This window comes from Vicia villosa, linkage group LG4, assembly GCF_029867415.1.
Source record: "Vicia villosa cultivar HV-30 ecotype Madison, WI linkage group LG4, Vvil1.0, whole genome shotgun sequence".
Taxonomy (NCBI): domain Eukaryota; kingdom Viridiplantae; phylum Streptophyta; class Magnoliopsida; order Fabales; family Fabaceae; genus Vicia; species Vicia villosa.
The window spans coordinates 137,318,572-137,332,414 of record NC_081183.1 but is presented as its reverse complement, the minus strand read 5'-3'; positions in this window follow the sequence as shown (position 1 = coordinate 137,332,414).

Here is a 13,843-nt window from a genome sequence, read left to right as displayed (position 1 = left end):
TTGGTGTTGCAAATAGTGTATGACTCATTCAGGTTGAGCTTTGATCATGGTTTTCTTTTTTGTATCTCTGGTTTTATTCATAACATATCATCTCCAAAACATGTCCTCAACCAAGACATATATTTTACCTTCCTAGTCCTAAGGAGTAGTCATTTATTCGAGGTGAACGTGGTGTAATAATCCAACGAATTTGATGGTTAGTCGAAAAGTGGTCGTACCAGAGAGTGTTAATGTTCTTTCTCATCCAATTATAAGAAAAGGGATGGGTTTGATTTCGCCAAAGTTGAGGGTCATTCGTTGAGCTTGGACGGGGGTTCGACGTATTTATGAAGGTCGTGATTCTTACTCGACCAAGCATATGAGCCCGAAGGAAATTCCAACTTGTCATCCTCCATAATACAAATATGTACTAATTTTAGACAAAATCGACAATCAATATTTGTATGCAATTTATTAGCTGAAATTAAATTAAATGATCTAATTTGAATAGGGAGAATATGGGTGTATAATAGTTTATAATGGAGGTTGAATAGACCTTTCCACTCAAATTGTGATGTGAATAGGGGTGGCAAAACGGGCCGCCCGCCCCGTCTTAAGCCCGCCAAAAAACGAGCGGAGAGGGCATGAAAATCATGTTCACCCCGCCAAGATGGCGGGTTGACGAGCGGCGGGCTTGCCCGCCTATTTTTATTTATATTTTTTTCATTTTTTTAATAGATTAATATATTTTTTTACCTTTTAATTAAATTTTTCACTTATTTTTTAAAACAATTTTTTATAAAAGCAACTTTTTAACAAATTTTACTTAAAAAAATATTACATATATTTACAAATAAATATATAAAATAAACCATCAAGAATTGGAATGACTAGAATTAACTAAAAAAGAGGGAATTTCGGAGGAGGGGCGGACTTTGGCGGGGCGGGCTATAGCGAGCGGCGGGTTTTGGCGGGGCGGACTATGGCGGACGGCGGATTTTGGCGGGGCGGGCTTTGGCGAGCGGCCAGCCTAAAATCCCAACCCAAACCGCCATTTTTTGGCGGGTGCACGGGCCGGCCCGGCGGGCCACGGCCCGTTTTGCCACCTCTAGATGTGAATTCTTTTTTCTTGTCTCACATTCTCATCTTTATTTTATCAAGATCAATAACCAATTCATACGCCAACATACAATATATTTCACTTTTTTTCAAATGAAATGTATAGTACTACATTGTCTTTATAAAATTTGAACATCAAAATTTCCAAAATTAATTAAATTCAAAGTTATTTTGAATAATTGTTCATAATTTTTTTGAATAAATTATTTTTAAAAAAATTATATGATTTTTAATTAAACTAATTCTTAATAAAAAATTTAAATTTTGTTTCTATGGAAAAAAACATGCATTTATATTAGTTTTGATTAATTGAAAAGCAAAAGCTTAAATATTACTTAAGAAAAGCTTAAATATTACTTGAGATAAATGAGTCCTTTATTTAAATTAAGCAACTTTTTACCTTTGTAATTTTTTTTTTGAATAATATATATTTGTATTTGGACTTGATACAAATTATGGAAAATTTATATTTTTTTTATTAAAATTATGAGTCAATTGAAGAGGTATATGTGGAACTATGTGTTTGCAAAATCAAGAAGTGATCAAAACTAAGCAACTCATACCTATCATAATTTAGTTTTGATGATGACAACTTAGTTTCATTAGTAACAACTAGTGAAGATTCAACCTTTGATGAAAACTCATGAAAATTCAATTTGATCATGTAAATTAGGCACCGCTGATGGAATTTAACTTGAATATATCTCAAGCCTCATCTCCAAGAAGATTAAAGCAAGTACTCATATGATTGTGTGTTCAGTAAAGACTTGAAGCTTCAAAGTGTGAAAGAGAAAAAGTGTGATAGTTTGCCTGATAATATCTAAGTGATCAGTGTTTTGTAAAAACATAAGGGAATTATCGTAAAGTAATATGGCTAAATCACACACTCACTAAAAATGCTTTTAACTCTAGTCAAATGAATTTGAAACTATCATAATCACTTGGATAAGCTTTTTGAATTGTCTAATCGATTTGAGCATATTTCCAATCGAATCGGTTAGTACAAATAGTATTCATAATCGTTTATGACAGCGTCTTGATTAAGATCAACGACTATCTTTCAAAATGTTTCAAAATGGGCATTTATAATCGATTATTTTAGTTATCAAATTGACAGGCTTAAGGTCCCAATTGATTGAGACATTAAATTGGCCCATGGATCTTTTCCTTTTTTGTGTCAACCTCTAACCTATAAATAGAGGTTTCTTCCTTCACATTTTCACATTCAGAATCGTGAGTTATCTTTCTTTCCCCATTCTCTCTCTAAAAATATTTTTCTATTTTGTCTCAATAGAATTTAGCCATAGTGATTCGAAAAAGTTCTTGCTTTTAAGTGAGATTTTTATTCTGAAAAAGGTGATATTGTAAATTTACCAAAAGCTATTTTCTCTTGGATAAATATTTATTCTTAAGTGATTATATTTTTGGGTACAAAGTTAAACCCATTAAAAGTTTTGTTTGGGGACTTAGTATTAAGTTGTCGGTTCGATTCGTGAGTTCAACCCGTGTAAAGGCTCAATTTAGTTTGAGATAAGCCTGATGTAAAATATCAAATTAGTTCGTGGTCAACTTGTATAAATTCCCGATTTGGTTCGAGACCAATCTAGCATAAAATTTTGGTTCTGTTAGTGGTCATCGTGTGTAAAATCTCAGTTCAGTTCGAGATCAACTTGGTGTGAAATCTCAGTTCAGTTCGTAGTCTACCCGTATAAAACCCCGTTTTGATTCAAAGGATAGCCAACTCAAAACTCCACTTTAGTTTGAGATTAGTTTGTTTAAAATCTCAATGGTTTAAGCTTGGAGACTAACTGCTCAAAATTTCGTTTGTGTTTGGAAGGAAGACTAACCGCTTCAATCAACTGTTCTTTGTTTGGTTAAAAGTTAACCCGAAACTTCATCTTTTTGTATAAGGGGGATTGTGACATATTAAAAGCTCATTAACATTATTGGATACTCTCAAGATCAAGTCTTGTAGAGAGGATTAAGTCACTTCATTTAGACTGATCCTTTATAAGTTCTTGTGTCGTCTCTTTTCCCTTATCCTTTTATTTTCCTTATATTTTATTTATGCTACTATTATTCAAACCTTTTCTGAAAAATGTTTTTAAACTGAAAATGAAAATAATTTAGTTTTAAACTATCATTTTTTAAACCCTCACAATTCACTTCTCCTTTTGTGTGTGGAGTCACATGTTCAATGGTCTATATGTAGAAACAATAATCTTAGCCTTGAAAGAAACTTTTGTTTGCTTACCTTTTTGCCATGCATCACAAAATTTATCTTTGAAAATTTTCATTTGGGTGGGCTAAATTAAAGGCCGTGTTTTACTAATTTATATTTAGAAGATACATATGAATATGAGAAATTATTTTGATGCAAAGTCATGCATCATTACTATTGTTAACCACAAGACATTTTAATTTCAAAGATAAATCATCCATAGATATAATGAAAATATTATTTATTCTTTTTCCAATAAGCTTGATTTCATAAAAATGATACATGCATCTTCATTAAAATTTGTTTTGTGGCCTTTATCACATAATTGATTTATGCTTAAAAGGTAATGCTTTAAACCATCCACATATAGAACATCGTCAATAGTGGTAATGTGTGGTTTACCTGTAACACCCCTTTTCTAACCCCAAATATATCATACAATCAAACAGAGTAAGCATGCATAAAGGAAAAAGGGCGTCACATGTTATTTTCATCACAATGAAAACCTAAAGCAAAACATCCAACACTCTCAATATGCAAAGATCATATTTGTAACACAATGTAAATCTCATGCTTTCATACATTATGCATAAACGCTTGCGGAAAACAATTGAATTGCTATTAAAATTTCAATGAATATATCCCATACTATATTCATCTACCAAATTCGAATTAACATATAAATCCACAATCTTGGCCACATAGCCTCAAACAACATATCCGATATCTCAAACAAATACATCCGAATATCCAACAAAACATAAGGAATAGCAATATCCAAACATAAGCATAAGTCTAAATAAGATGCCCCCAAGTGTTACATGATCAGAGCATATGACTCGCTACCTAATCCAATAACAAACTCAGGAGCTCCTCGGCTAAATCCTCGGACAAGCTACTACTCGTCGGAACCTGCATGTTATCAACGAAGGATAACATTCAAACAGAAGGGTGAGAATTCAAATTCTAAATAGAAAATATAATAATGGGAAATGCAACATAATTAAGCATACATTTCAAGAATTCATCACTCTTCACAAAACATGTATTTATCTCCGATATAAAGTTAACATGTTCCATACCCTTAAGCATCGCAACCAAATTCACAATCTCACATATTGACGATTCTAATTATATACACATATATCACTCATACATATATATTTCTCATTTCACATCAAACATGTATTAATCACATATATCTCATTCTCATCACGTTCTCTAATTCATATAAAATGATTCATCATTCCACATACATGCATATCAATCAAATTCACATCCACACATTCATACCACATAATCACACATAACAACATTTCACACCGACACGTGCGACTCAAGTGTGACTCTATGCGATATGCATGTGGATCCCTCTGTTATCATTTCCGGTCATGCCGATTGTCATTCTCTCTAGACTAGATAACCACCTCAAAGCCCCATACTCGTTAAGCTTTCAAACCCCGTACTCGTTAGGTTTGGGACAAGTAAATAACCTTCGCGAGATTACCCAACATTGCCACTTTCAAAGACTCATGCTTGTGTACGTGTGCAACAAAACAAGAATCATGCATTTAAGACGATCTCTCTATCTCTTAAACTACACAATCACATCTTTCCAACCTTGCACAACATTAGACAACATACAATTCAATCCAATCTCAACACAATTATCATTTAGCATTCCATTACATAATACATTCAATTACACCTCACACATGTTATTTAATCAATTAATAACACATATTGAACATATAGAAGTAATAGGTATGCAAGTCAAGTCTTAAACAAACAAGAAAATAATTTTGAATATAGTTCGCGCCGCCAACCCTTGGTCGCGCCGCGAAGTAACAGACAGAAACAATGTATTTCAAAAATGCATTCAGTTCACGCCGCATCCTCATGTGCGCGCCGCGAACTACAAGGCAGAACCAAATCATTTCAGAATTCATTCAGTTCGCGCCGCCACCTCTCGTTCGCGTCGCGAACACAGCGCAGAAGTGAATTTTCTGTGTAAACTCAGCACAGTTCCCTCTTTTTCATTTCATCACTCAATTCACAGTTCAGTTCATTATTTGCACACGAATTTCACATACATAACACACACATAACCCATATGTATCCTTAGATTCATCAAAGTTTTATTAATTATGCAAATCCATGAATTTCACCCAAATCCCAAAGTTAGGTTTTTACATTCTTTTCATCCAACATGTTATAAATCAAAACCCACCCATATAATCAAGTAAAGAATCATGAATTACATGTTATTTCTACCCATTCCAAGCATAAACAACATCAAACAATACAAATCTCATGGATTATGAAAATACCCAAAGTGAAATCCCATGTTTTTAACACATACAACATTACCCAATCATAGATTCTACAAGAATTTGTATTCAAACCCTTACCTCTTGAATTTCTCCTTCTAACTTCAAGAATCTACAATCCTCTTCTCTTCTCTCTTCTACTCTTTTGCCTCTTTTCTCTTCTCTACTTTTCTTTCTATCTTTCTATCTAATTTAGGTTAACTCATAAAATTCTCTTCTAACTCTCATTATCTCATTGGGCTTAACCCACCTAATACTCTTTCTCACTCAACTAAGCCCATTTAACTAATTTCAAATAAAATTCTACCATTTATTAATTAGCTAAATAACATATTGCCACCCAATTAAATAATTATCGCGCAACCAATAATTAAATAAAACACATAAACAATTATCAAATAACAAATAATCCTAATTAATTAAATCTAATAAAAATAGGATGTTACAACTCTCCCCCACTTAAAAGATTTTCGGCCTCGAAAATTACCTCAAACAAACAACTCCGGATACGATTCCTTCATCTTATCCTCGAGTTCCCAAGTGATATTACCATTGGCGACTCCACCCCATACCACTTTCACCAAAGCAATCTCCTTACCACGAAGCTTCTTCACCTCTCGATCTTCAATTCGCATAGGTGATGTATCAACCGTCAAATTATCTCTCACTTGAACATCATCTAATTGAACAACATGCGATGGATCCGCAATATACCTCCTCAATTGAGACACATGGAACACATCGTGAAGATTAGAAAGAGACGGTGGCAATGCATTCCGATATGCCACTTCACCTACTCTCTCCGAAATTTGATAAGGACCAATGAAACGCGGCGTCAACTTACGCGACTTCAATGCTCTACCAACACCCGTTATTGGCGTAACTCGAAGAAACACATGATCATCCTTCTCAAACTCAAGAGCCTTCCTCCTCTTATCATGGTAACTCTTTTGACGACTTTGATAAGCCTTCATCTTCTCTTGAATCATCTTAATCTTATCCGTAGTCTCTTGAATTAACTCGGGTCCAACCACAGCACTCTCTCCCGATTCATACCAACACAAAGGAGTTCTACACCTTCTACCATAAAGAGCCTCAAAAGGTGCCATTCCAATACTCGAATGGAAACTATTGTTATACGTAAACTCAACCAAAGGTAAGAAACTATCCCAATTTCCTCCTTGTTCCAAAACACAAGACCTCAAAAGATCTTCAAGCGACTGAATAGTTCTCTCCGATTGACCATCAGTTTGCGGATGATACGCCGAACTCAAACGCAACTTCGTACCCAAAGCACTTTGCAAACCCTCCCAAAATCTAGAAGTGAACCTTGGATCTTTATCCGAAACGATACTTGATGGAATACCATGTAAACACACAATCTTCTCAATGTATAACTTAGCAAGTCTTTCCATCGAATAGTCCATCCTCACCGGAATAAAATGAGCACATTTCGTCAATCTATCCACAACGACCCAAATTGCCTCGCAATTACTCGATGTCCTTGGCAAACCCGAAACAAAATCCATAGAGATACTATCCCACTTCCACTCGGGAATAGATAACGGTTGCATCAAACCAGACGGCTTTTGATGTTCAATCTTTGACTTTTGACAAGTCAAACACGAATAAACAAACTCCGCTATATCCTTCTTCATACCTTGCCACCAAAACATTTTCCTCAAGTCTTGATACATTTTAGTAGCACCGGGATGAATACTCAAACCACTTCTATGCCCTTCCTCAAGAATTCTCTTTCTCAAATCCATAACATCCGGAATACAAACTCGATCACGACATCTCACAATGCCATTCTCGTCAATCCGAAAATCACCACCTTTACCTTGGTTAATCAATGTAATAATGTCAACCAATCTTAAATCTGATTTCTGACCTTCTCTAATCTCATCCAAAATACCACTAGTAAGCTTCAACATACCAAGCTTAACACACGAAGACGTCGCTTCACAAACCAAACTCAAATCTCTAAATTGTTCCAACAATTCCAATTCTCGAATCATCAACATAGACATATGCAATAATTTCCTACTCAATGCATCGGCTACAACATTCACTTTTCCAGGATGGTAGTTCAAACTAAAATCATAATCCTTCAAGAATTCCAACCATCTTCGTTGCCCCATATTCAACTCTTTCTGATCAAACAAATACTTTAAACTCTTGTGATCACTGAAAACGTCAAACATTGACCCAAACAAATAATGCCTCCAAAGTTTCAACACAAACACAACGGCGGCCAACTCTAAATCATGTGTCGGATAATTCCTCTCATGAACTTTAAGTTGCCTTGAAGCATAAGCTACCACTTGCCCTTTTTGCATCAAAACGCCTCCCAAACCCAACAATGAAGCATCACAATACACCACAAACGGTTCAAATGGATCTGGCAAAATCAAAATAGGAGCAGAAGTCAACCTTCTCTTAAGCTCTTGAAAATTCGATTCACATTGCGAAGTCCAAATGAAAGCTTGTCCTCTCCTAGTCAACAACGTCAACGGCAAAGATAACTTAGAAAATCCTTCAATGAACTTCCTATAATAACCATCCAAACCAAGAAAACTTCTAATCTCAGAAACAGACTTAGGAGCTTCCCATTGAGATATAGCTTCAATCTTCGACGGGTCAACAGAAATACCTCCACTAAAGATCACATGGCCAAGAAAACTCACTTCCTTTAACCAAAATTCACACTTAGAAAGCTTAGCAAACAACTTCTTCTCTTTCAACACTGATAACACAATTCTCAAATGCTCAGCATGATCATCTTCACTCTTGGAGTAGATCAAAAAATCGTCAATGAACACAACCACAAACTTATCCAGATAATCATGAAAAATCCTATGCATATACTCCATGAATACACCAGGTGCATTAGTCACACCAAACGGCATAACAGAATACTCATAATGACCATACCTCGTCCTAAAAGTAGTCTTCTGAATATCCTCCGCCTTCACACGAATCTGATGATACCCAGACCTCAAATCAATCTTGCTAAACACACAAGCTCCAACCAACTGATCCATCAAATCATCAATCCTTGGAAGTGGATACTTGTTCTTAATTGTCACTTTGTTCAATTGCCTATAATCAACACAAAGCCTCATAGAACCTTCCTTCTTCTTAACCAACAAAACAGGTGCACCCCATGGCGATACACTAGGACGAATAAACTTCTTCTCCAACAAATCCTCAAGTTGACTCTTCAACTCTTTCAACTCAGAAGCAGACATCATATATGGAGCCATCGATACAGGACTAGTTCCAGGAACTAAATCAATCGAAAACTCAACTTCACGTTCCGGCGGTAAATCACTTACATCCTCAGGGAATACCTCCGCAAAATCACAAACTATTGGCAATTCATCAATGGTTCTCCTCTCATGCACATCTAAGGTTGCCAATAACATAAACAATTCAGCCCCATTTTGAACAGATTCACCAACTTGCTTCGCAGACAAAAACAAATCTTCCTTAACACCAATCTCAGGAAAAATGATAGTCTTATCAAAACAGTTGATATACACACGATTAAATTCTAACCAATTCATACCCAAAATCACATCAAGTTGCTCTAACGGAAGACAGACCAAATCAATCCCAAAATTTCTACCAAAAATACTCAAGGGACAATTCAAACACACAAAAGAAGTAGAAACAGAACCCATAGCAGGTGTATCAATAGTCATACTTCTACGCATATCAGATAACACAAGATTCAATCTCTTAGCACAATCCAAAGAAATGAAAGAATGTGTCACACCGGTATCAATAATAGCAATCAAAGGTGTACCATTAATGAAGCACGTACCTTGGATTAGCCTATCATCGGTAGAAGCCTCCGCACCAGACAATGCAAACACTTTCCCTTTCGCTTGTTCCTTCTTTGGCTTATCACATTTGGTGCTAATGTGACCTTGCTCTCCACAATTGTAGCAAGTCACCTTCGAACCACCTCTACACTCGTTTGCTTTGTGACCACTCTTGCCACACTTGAAACATGTTACCTCGCCTTTGGAACAATTAACAGCACGATGTCCCTTAACTCCACATTTAAAACACTTAATCGGAGCACTAGATCCTCCCCCCACTTGGCTTTCCGCCAAAACCAGCTTTCTTCTTACTGTCATATGGTTTTCCACGGAATTGACCTTTCTTATCATTCATCGCCTTGTAGTGAGAAGCACTCTCCCTACTATCTAGGGGTGATCGTATCCGCACCAATCCAAAAGTAAAACCGCAAATCGAACCAATCCAAACCGAAACCGCAAAAAACCGCGTTTGGTTTGGATGATTTTTGGAGTGAACCGCGCGGTTCGGTTTGGTTTGCGGTTTGTATTTTACAAAACCGAACCAAACCGAAACAAACCGCATGTTTAACTTAAGTTTTGAATTTTAATAGTTAATTTATTATCTTTCCAAATCCAATCGCATAAAGCCACACCTCACGTTTTGAATTTTAATAATTAATTTATTAACTTAAGTTTTGGCATAATCAACTTAGTTTTTGTATTTTATTGAGCTACATATATATATATATATGTAATTGTCTACTGTCTAAATATGTATTTCACTTATAATGTATTTTTAGTTCTGTACTGTTCTTATAATATAATTTCTTTTGTATGGTATAATATCATATATTATATTGGTATTGAATTACTTTCCTTTTTCCTTTTATTTCAGTACATTTTTATTTTATAGTGTAAACCGCAGTCAACCGAACCGAACCTAACCGCATTGGTTTGGTTTGGATGACTTATTAAAAATCAACTGAACCAAACCGAACCGCATGCATTTTTATCTCGCGGTTAGGATGACTTTTATGCTCAAAACCGAACCAAACCGCACCGCGAACACCCCTACTACTATCCTCATCATAAATCCGACTCTTATTGATCAACTCAGCAAAACGGGTAATGTGTTGGTAACCAATCGCCTTCTTGATATCCGGTCTCAAACCATTGACAAACTTCAAACACTTTGACCTCTTCGCATTCATAGTATTTTAGTGAGGACAATACTTGATAAGCTCCTGAAATCTAGCAGAATACTCCGCCACGGTACCATTTCCTTGCTTCAACTCAAGGAATTCCACTTCTTTCTTTCCACGACAATCTTCCGGAAAATAGTTTTCCAAAAATGCATCGCGGAAACGATCCCAAGTAACTTGAATGCCTTCCTCATCAAATCTTTGAGCCATATTGCCCCACCAATCCTCAGCTTCCTTTTCCAGCATGTGAGTACCAAACTGCACTTTCTGAGCATCGGTACAATTCATGACTCGAAAAATCTTCTCAATCTCCTTCAACCAAGCTTGAGCTTTATCCGGTTCATGCTCACCCTCAAAGATAGGAGGATTGTTCCTCTGGAACTTCCCTAGAGCACGGTACTCATCATCATCACCATTCCGATTTCCAGCATTAGCTTGAGGCATTTGGCCAAGAGATCCAGCCAACATCCTCAATGCATCAGCAATGGCATCATCATTCCTTCCAGCAACCATCGTCCTACGACAACCAACAACTCAAAACAAACAAAACAGTATCGATCGTGTCAGATACACAAATCTAATACAACGGAATTAAAGACATTAACGACTCTGACCAACTGGTCGACCATGCTCTGATACCACTAATGTAACACCCCTTTTCTAACCCTAAATATATCATACAATCAAACAGAGTAAGCATGCATAAAGGAAAAAGGGCGTCACATGTTATTTTCATCACATTGAAAACCTAAAGCAAAACATCCAACACTCTCAATATGCAAAGATCATATTTGTAACACAATGTAAATCTCATGCTTTCATACATTATGCATAAACGCTTGCGGAAAACAATTGAATTGCTATTAAAATTTCAATGAATATATCCCATACTATATTCATCTACCAAATTCGAATTAACATTTAAATCCACAATCTTGGCCACATAGCCTCAAACAACATATCCGAGATCTCAAACAAATACATCCGAATATCCAACAAAACATAAGGAATAGCAATATCCAAACATAAGCATAAGTCTAAATAAGATCCCCCCAAGTGTTACATGATCAGAGCATATGACTCGCTACCTAATCCAATAACAAACTCAGGAGCTCCTCGGCTAAATCCTCGGACAAGCTACTACTCGTCGGAACCTGCACGTTATCAACGAAGGATAACATTCAAACAGAAGGGTGAGAATTCAAATTCTAAATAGAAAATATAATAATGGGAAATGCAACATAATTAAGCATACATTTCAAGAATTCATCACTCTTCACAAAACATGTATTTATCTCCGATATAAAGTTAACATGTTCCATACCCTTAAGCATCGCAACCAAATTCACAATCTCACATATTGACGATTCTAATTATATACACATATATCACTCGTACATATATATTTCTCATTTCACATCAAACATGTATTAATCACATATATCTCATTCTCATCACGTTCTCTAATTCATATAAAATGATTCATCATTCCACATACATGCATATCAATCAAATTCGCATCCACATATTCATACCACATAATCACACATAACAACATTTCACACCGACACGTGCGACTCAAGTGTGACTCTATGCGATATGCATGTGGATCCCTCTGTTATCATTTCCGGTCATGCCGATTGTCATTCTCTCTAGACTAGATAACCACCTCAAAGCCCCATACTCGTTAAGCTTTCAAACCCCGTACTCGTTAGGTTTGGGACAAGTAAATAACCTTCGCGAGATTACCCAACATTGCCACTTTCAAAGACTCATGCTTGTGTATGTGTGCAACAAAACAAGACTCATGCATTTAAGACGATCTCTCTATCTCTTAAACTACACAATCACATCTTTCCAACCTTGCACAACATTACATAACATACAATTCAATCCAATCTCAACACAATTATCATTTAGCATTCCATTACATAATACATTCAATTACACCTCACACATGTTATTTAATCAATTAATAACACATATTGAACATATAGAAGTAATAGGTATGCAAGTCAAGTCTTAAACAAACAAGAAAATATTTTTGAATATAGTTCGCGCCACCAACCCTTGGTCGCGCCGCGAAGTAACAGACAGAAACAATGTATTTCAAAAATGCATTCAGTTCGCGCCACATCCACATGTGCGCGCCGCGAAGTACAGGGCAGAACCAAATCATTTCAGAATTCATTCAGTTTGCGCCGCCACCTCTCGTTCGCGTCGCGAACACAGCGCAGAAGTGAATTTTCTGTGTAAACTCAGCACAGTTCCCTCTTTTTCATTTCATCACTCAATTCACAGTTCAGTTCATTATTTGCACACGAATTTCACATACATAACACACACATAACCCATATGTATCCTTAGATTTATCAAAGTTTCATTAATTATGCAAATCCATGAATTTCACCCAAATCCCAAAGTTAGGTTTTTACATTCTTTTCATCCAACATGTTATAAATCAAAACCCACCCATAGAATCAAGTAAAGAATCATGAATTACATGTTATTTCTACCCATTCCAAGCATAAACAACATCAAACAATACAAATCTCATGGATTATGAAAATACCCAAAGTGAAATCCCATGTTTTTAACACATACAACATTACCCAATCATAGATTCTACAAGAATTTGTATTCAAACCCTTACCTCTTGAATTTCTCCTTCTAACTTCAAGAATCTACAATCCTCTTCTCTTCTCTCTTCTACTCTTTTGCCTCTTTTCTCTTCTCTACTTTTCTTTCTATCTGTCTATCTAATTTAGGTTAACTCATAAAATTCTCTTCTAACTCTCATTATCTCATTGGGCTTAACCCACCTAATACTCTTTCTCACTCAACTAAGCCCATTTAACTAATTTCAAATAAAATTCTACCATTTATTAATTAGCTAAATAACATATTGCCACCCAATTAAATAATTATCGCGCAACCAATAATTAAATAAAACGCATAAACAATTATCAAATAACAAATGATCCTAATTAATTAAATCTAATAAAAATAGGATGTTACAGTACCTACTTTTCCATATCAAGAATCTTCCATTTGTTATTATCTACATAATTGACCAATACTTTACATTTTAAGGTCAAAGATGAAAATTTTGATTTGTCTTTTGTCATGTGTTTGGAGCATCTAGAATCAAGATACCACATGTTAGTGGTGACTTTAAAA